This window comes from Macrobrachium nipponense, chromosome 15 (assembly GCF_015104395.2).
Source record: "Macrobrachium nipponense isolate FS-2020 chromosome 15, ASM1510439v2, whole genome shotgun sequence".
NCBI lineage: Eukaryota > Metazoa > Arthropoda > Malacostraca > Decapoda > Palaemonidae > Macrobrachium > Macrobrachium nipponense.
This window is the reverse complement of record NC_087208.1, coordinates 71,095,364-71,101,625: the sequence shown is the minus strand read 5'-3', so window position 1 is coordinate 71,101,625 and position 6,262 is coordinate 71,095,364. Positions and strand designations below refer to the sequence as shown.

The following is a 6,262-nucleotide window of genomic DNA, read 5'->3' as shown; positions in this document are numbered from 1 at the left end:
TGATTAAAATGAGCCGCTACTCTCCGCTGCTTTACATAAAAAAAATGCATTGCAAGTGACGTCTTGCTTATGCCTATACAGATACTGAACCATCGTTCGGTTCAATGGAGCCTAAGCCCGAGTTTCTAACGCCGATTCCCCCCTCAAATCCAGTAACCGTTAATAAAAAATTACGATTCAATTATTATAATTGAGGGCACTGCCCCCCGAGTGTTTTGCCTTTTTTCGATAGGCCTAAATTTAGGCCTACGTAAGGCATGTCTGGGTAGTTTATGTAATTCTGGGCGGGGCTATTTTCGGTTTTGCTATGGAATGTAAACAAACCTGGGTAGGCCTATGCCATCTCTTTGAAATGCCAACAGTTTTTTTTTTTTCCTCAGCTGGGTATCAATGTTATGTCACCAAGGTCTTCACACGTGCCAATAGATTAGTAATGCCATTAGCTTCCTCGAAGTTCTTCCGACCTATGCAAAATATCGCAATATGATAAGAGAGAGAGAGAGAGAGAGAGGAGAGAGAGAGAGAGAGATAAATCTTCAAGGATAGGCATTTGGAAAGTCTATAGGAGGGATGCTTTCAGATTCTGAAAGTTGCTTCAAGCTATACAAAAAGTAAAATCGCCTTATGATCGATGACTATAATTTTAGTTACCCAAACGGCAATCACAACATCGTCGCAGGTGGCATAACTTAAACCACTTCGAAGCCATGCTTCGGTAACAGGCCAAAAACAAGTGTGACAAACTTCAATTCACCTGAGGAGAAGTTTTAATGCAGTAACGCCACGTTAAGAAGTTCTCCATGATGGTTGCACATTTGAGATTCGCTGTAGAGAGAGCCGAGTTTATCTCTCAGTTCCTTCTAAATCGAATATATAGCTGCTACTACAACTACATGCTACTGAAACTAGTCACGGGGAGAGGGGGAGGGGGTGTACAGGCAACCACCAGCTCCTCCTCCTACTAGCACAGCAACTCTCTCTCTCTCTACAGCAAAAGGATACTACAAGACTTTCTTCAACACTGCGAGAAATCAATGGATGTGGTCCCTCCTTTTCCATAACGCCTTCCGGTCGTAATTCCTCACCATTCACGCATTACATCAGCGAAATCGTCGCGTATTCTGCAATAATGTGACGGAGTCGGAGCACAACACATCACCACGGTTACATATCAGAGAGCCAACTGGCCTGGGCTGAATGCGCAGATAAACATACACGGACATACACACGTACTCACATCCATTACACACACGTAAAGACTATTTCGTTGAGAAGTGAGCCAGTGGCATCGTTACACAATGCATTAATTCTCTATAACATTTATATTAGACGGAAATTCTATTAATTTACTGCAGGAATGTTTAAGTGGCATTGCGCTGAAGGAGGGAGAAGGGGAGGAGAGTCGGGGAGGAGGAGAAGGAGGCCGCAAGAGGTGAGAAAGTTGGTTAAAATTGGAGATATGCGGCAACTCGCCAACGGCATCGCTGCTACCACCATTCTCACCCCCCATAAACCCTCCTCTCTACCGGCACCGTTCTATACCATCCTAGTTTTTTTACTCACCCTCCCTCGCCTCCTAGTTCCTAAATCCCGAGCGTAACAACAATCATACTTGCTATACGACTTTTCAGTTAACTCGTGTTACATGGAGATCGACGCAAATGCAAAATTAAACCGGTGTTAACTATGCTGTCGTAGGGAATACTAGCTTCCAGCCACTCCTTAGCCACATTTGAGTCAGGGGGAGTTGGAGGAAAGCGATGTAGTGCGATTCATTTGGAGGAAACTTAGTCCTCGGGACAGCAAACAATCTTTTCTTTGACTGGCAGTCACTCCTTCATTTTCAAAGAACGTACACACAAAGTTAGAGAGTTTGATCTCATCTGGCTTGATATAAACAAGCCAAAAGTCCTCCTACAAACCAACGAGTACTGTCTGCAACATCGGTCACGTGCGATGCAAGATATTGCCATTCCATGTTATATCCAGCAACATTATTCTGCAGAAGAGGAACATTTCCACATGAATTTTAAATATAATCGCACATGAAATTATTATGTAATTGCTACTGCCTCGGCAATAAGCTCTCAACTAACGCAGGGCCGAAGTAAATAATAATTCAAGTAACGTCAACACTAGATGGTGACGTCTGGCATGGATTACACATTCATTCCCCTTCTCTCAACTACGAAAGAGCCCCGACCATACCCCCCCTCTAACGTCACGTGGGGACACCCCGGGCCCTATCCCCAAAAACCCCCATTTCGACCTTGGCTCGGGTGAACCAGTACAACCCCGGTAAAAGGACGTTGCCGGTTTAGAACCCCGATATAGTCCCCATGGCCAGGGGGTACCGACGCGCACTAGAAAACATCACAAGAAGAGCTAAAGAATGCTTAGGCCTTACTGACTGCTGTTTTAAAGGGATGACTTACGTAACGGCTGGGCACGGGCATTGCTGCTGACCTGCGTTTAACTCTGGAATGGATTCCGAACTGAGAGTACGCGAGCTTTTAACTTTACTCAACAACTCTGAAACGTAATGGTCGAGGTTGAGAGAGAGAGAGAGAGAGAGAGAGAGATATTACATAAGGAAGCTGCTAACTAAGAATGAAGGGGATATCATGCTATACTAGTCTTAGATAGCCGTTAATTAAAGACTAAAAAGCTGAGATGAATTTCCGCTTCTTCCATTCTTCAGCCACACTCGGGAGAAATCCCCTTCTTGCTTTCGGTTGTCCTTTCCATATTCTTCCTTCTTCTAATAGGCTGAAAAGCATATTATCACTTTTCCGATCCTGGGCTATCATGGAGTTCGTCGAAGTCAAATCATTAATTTTATCATTAACTGTAATAATCATTTTCATTCACCAAGAACTGAATCCCAAAAAAGGGGGTACTCCGGAGAAAAGCAAATTCAGCACTTTTAAAATAGGAATATGGTCTTAGAGTTGATTGTGAAGCCAAACTCCGTTTTGGGAAAACGGTTGTGATGTTAAAAAAAGATACCAATGTGGCCCCCACGCTCCTATTGAAGATGCCAAATCGGTCAGAGAATGGGGAATGCCAGAACGTGACTTAAAAAGAAAAATGGCGAGGAGCAAAGTAGAGGGAAGGAAGAAAATTGAAGGCTATAAAAAGATTGCACGAAACAAATAGAACAACTCTAAGCCGCAGAATATAAGTAACAGATAAGAATGTAACAAAGATCTTTCCTATCATCTTGGTTTCATTGCACTTGAACGGAATAAGACCTCGTCAAATAAAAAAAAAACTTTAAGTAATATGTACATATATATATATTATATATATATATATATATATATATATATATATATATAGATATATATATATATGTGTGTGTGTGTGTGTGTGTGTGTGTGTGTGTGTGTGTTTATGTATGTGTGAGTTGAACAATTTCATTGCTGCCTTTGTTGACTAGTTTCATAAAAACCTCCATTTGATAAATGACTTTCCAGACTAAATGATAATATTCTGACGACACATTTCAAACGCACACTGCTTCTTCCACTTACTGTTGAGGATGCGCACTGGATGTACCGCTTTCCACGAAAGATCTGTTACGAACATCGTGGCCTTGATGAAAACACTTCCGTTCCAACGCTAAAAAACTTGAAGCAGACCTGATGTGAGCTGCAATGGGTCACAATGTGGCTAGAGAAGGCAAATAAATACTTAGGTCTAGAACTGAGGAATTTCAACGGACATTCTGTTGTGCGCAGTAATGCCTCACAGTGTAGACAGATGCTAACAGAGACTAGTAGAGCAGTGGTTCACTTCATTGCTCCCTTCATGAATTCTCATCCTTCCCGTGGCCCCCATTTCATTTTTCTCCAAAATTCAACCCTCATATAAAAAAATAGAGGTAAAAAAGGGTAAATTATATAAACAAATAAAATGCTGATGAAGAAAATACCTTTGCTTTATTTATAAGAACTAAAGTTATTAAAAACTTGACAATTATAATTATCTTAGTTACTTGTATATATATTATATTAGTTGATGGATTTCTGCTTAATGTTAAATCAGTACACTACTATAGAAAAGCCATCCCCAGCGACTCTATCCTCACAGGAAAAAAGTTCACTCAACCTTTGCATATATATCATAACACATCAGTGGGAAGGTTGAGGTTGTTTATATTCAATCAGTTGATGAATCCGAGGTTGTGTCACTGACAATGCACATCTCGTGTCGGGGTCCACATCCAGTCAGTTCCGGTTCTTATTCTTAATTTGCAGAAGGGTAGAGAAACCACTCACAACAGGGATAGGTAGTTGAAAAAGGCAAGAGTGGTTGAAGCGCCATTTCACTAACTTTTGGATATGACTGAGCATTGAACACCAAAATACATTCAGAGATTTGTCCCGTCTAAGACACATCCGTTCACATAATTAATTAAAAAAAAAAAAATCTTCTACTACGTCAGTCTGCGATGGCCCCCAGGTTGGGAACCCGTGGACTAGACTAGAGTGAGTAGCAATGCATCATCGCAAAGTGACCTAACTAAGTTCCCAATACACACCCCCAAACCCACAGAGCGAGTTAAGAAATCATTATGCAAGGCCACTTGGCAGTATCGTGCAAAGGGGGAGGGAGGGGGAGGAGAAGGAAGTCTCTTCGAACGTGAGCTTCCTGAAGGCTATGCTATTAAGATCCTCCTGAGTCGTCGTGAGTGTTATTATGGAGATACACTACCTCAGTCCCACTACTCCTTGTCATTTTGTTGAATGATTTCAATACAGGGTATTCCGACGATGAATTGAAGTGGAATACACAACATAGGCACATAATAATGATCAATTTCAACCTTGCATCGGGATCAAACCAAGGATCTTGGGCGAACGGTAGTTACAGGGTGCTTAGTACTAAGGCGATCACAAGAGTCATCGGTTCGATCCCGATGTAAACAAGAAACGTCTCTCTATTGCACACGTGATACCCTACTGATTTCTGTAGGTCGATATCTTATCATGTTATCTCCAAAAACAAGTCCTCCGAGAGTATGCACACATTTATTTACACAATATAATATAACTAATCTTGTGCAAGTAACCTAATCTATCTTAGAGCCTCTGACACCTACAAGCTGATTTGTTTCATAGGGTTTGTAAATTTAAAGAAATAATTTTCTTAGTATTGAAGATATATCATTCTATAAGTTTTATTATATCAAGAAGTTTTTACAGTGACAACTTACCTTGAATTTAGGTGAACGTAGGCGGAGCTTCTTCTCCTGACAAATTCTAGCACCCATGAGCTCTAATAAACATCTCCACGTGCAGAGAGCTCCCTTCCTAATCTGCCACAAAAACTTAAAGACTACTGAATCACTTGTAAAACGCTGGACAGCAATTGTAACTTTCCTCACCATTTCACATCAATACTATAGCTCTGCAAAATTATCCATTCTTCATGCAAAAACGGTGGTCCAAAGTTCGGTCAACACGGAATCCGGGGATTTTATTTCTGGCGATAGAAATTAATTTCTCGATATAATGTGGTTCGGATCCCACAATAAGCTGTAGGTCGCGTTGCTAGGTGACCAATTGGTTCCTAGGCACGTAAAAATATGTAATCCTTCGGGCCACCCAAGGAGAGCTGTTAATCAGCTCAGTGGTCTGGTAAAACTAAGATATACTTTTTTTATGCAAAATTTATCATTATTAACTCCATAGCTTTTACCCACCTTGCTCATAAATACGAACTATATAAGTTACAAAATCAGCCGCAATCCCTCTAATCATGCTATCCACGCTCGTGGAACAAAGATTCAGTTCAATTTTATGTCTTTAGCCAAGGAAAGGAAGAGGGTGTTGTTGGTTCTTGATGGTGATAACCTAGTTTTCATTCAACCATTTTTTGGAGGGGGGAGCGGGTTGTGGCTGCTAACTTCGCGTCCTTCTGCACCCTAAGAGCAACTTTAAATAAATGACTAACCCCAAGGTATCTAGTGCACTGCTAGAGTCAACGGAAGCATAATTGACTTTTTAGGCAGCGAGTCCGAGTGTCCCCTACTTCGTGGGATCAGTCTAGGGTCACTCGTTTTATATATATATATATATATATATATATATATATATATATATATATATATATATATATATTATATATATACACACACAAATACGCACACATATATTATAGTTATAGTTATTCAATATAAACACAACTCGCTCCTACCATTAGAACATTAGTCTCACACATCTAGAAAGGATGCCTCGTGACTGACACTCAGAGT

The 6,262-nt window shown here is 40.8% G+C and overlaps 1 protein-coding gene across 4 annotated transcripts in view; it reads right to left on the bottom strand.

Moving 5' to 3' along the window:
* The window catches only part of LOC135195044 (uncharacterized), a 230,402-nt gene extending 229,171 nt beyond the window's left edge, over nt 1–1,231 (bottom strand). For 2 of the 4 annotated variants that reach the window (XM_064221368.1, XM_064221370.1), the window contains exon 1: nt 755–1,185. The gene's annotated coding sequence lies outside the window, so the exon portion shown is untranslated. Of the gene's footprint in view, nt 1–754 lie in introns of all 4 variants that reach the window. The other 2 variants (XM_064221367.1, XM_064221369.1) reach the window with 2 other exon arrangements.
* Between the last annotated feature and the right edge of the window lie 5,031 nt (nt 1,232–6,262).